The sequence below is a fragment of the Orycteropus afer genome, unplaced genomic scaffold (assembly GCF_000298275.1).
Source record: "Orycteropus afer afer isolate SDZICR_OR568_19922 unplaced genomic scaffold, OryAfe1.0 scaffold00283, whole genome shotgun sequence".
Classification (NCBI taxonomy): Eukaryota; Metazoa; Chordata; class Mammalia; order Tubulidentata; family Orycteropodidae; genus Orycteropus; species Orycteropus afer.
The window spans coordinates 860,257-860,803 of record NW_006921870.1 but is presented as its reverse complement, the minus strand read 5'-3'; positions in this window follow the sequence as shown (position 1 = coordinate 860,803).

The following is a 547-nucleotide window of genomic DNA, read 5'->3' as shown; positions in this document are numbered from 1 at the left end:
TTTTTTCTGTGTTTTCTTTGGTCTGTCTCTCAATCCTTTGAAGATACCTAAAGATAATTCTTTTGAATTCCTTATCAGAGATTTCCAGTGCTGCTCCTTCCTCAGGGATGTGTTCTGGGTCTGTATCCTGCTTCTTTTTTTTCTACCACTTTATCTTGTTTCTTTGTGTAGACTGTGATAGTCTGTTGTTTCCGAGGCATTGTGGCATTGTTGTATTTAGATTTCTGTTAACTGTTTATGAAGAGAAGCCAAGGGTGATTCAGGCTCTTCTTGGTGTTTTTTATTGTTGGCCCATTGGTGGAGAAGGAGGTAGTGGCCCTCGCTCAGTAAGTGAAGTTGCAGGAGATGCGGGTGTAGTTGTGTTTTACAGGGACTGTTGTTGTCTCTCACTCAATTAGACACAAATTACAATTGAATAACCATCAAAAAACTAAAAGCTCATGGATGAAAAGCACACCACGTAATCACACAGGAACAGTATCCAAAAAAAGAAAAAAGGGAAAAAAAAAGTTGAAAATCAGGAAAACCTGCAATATCTGGGGATAGG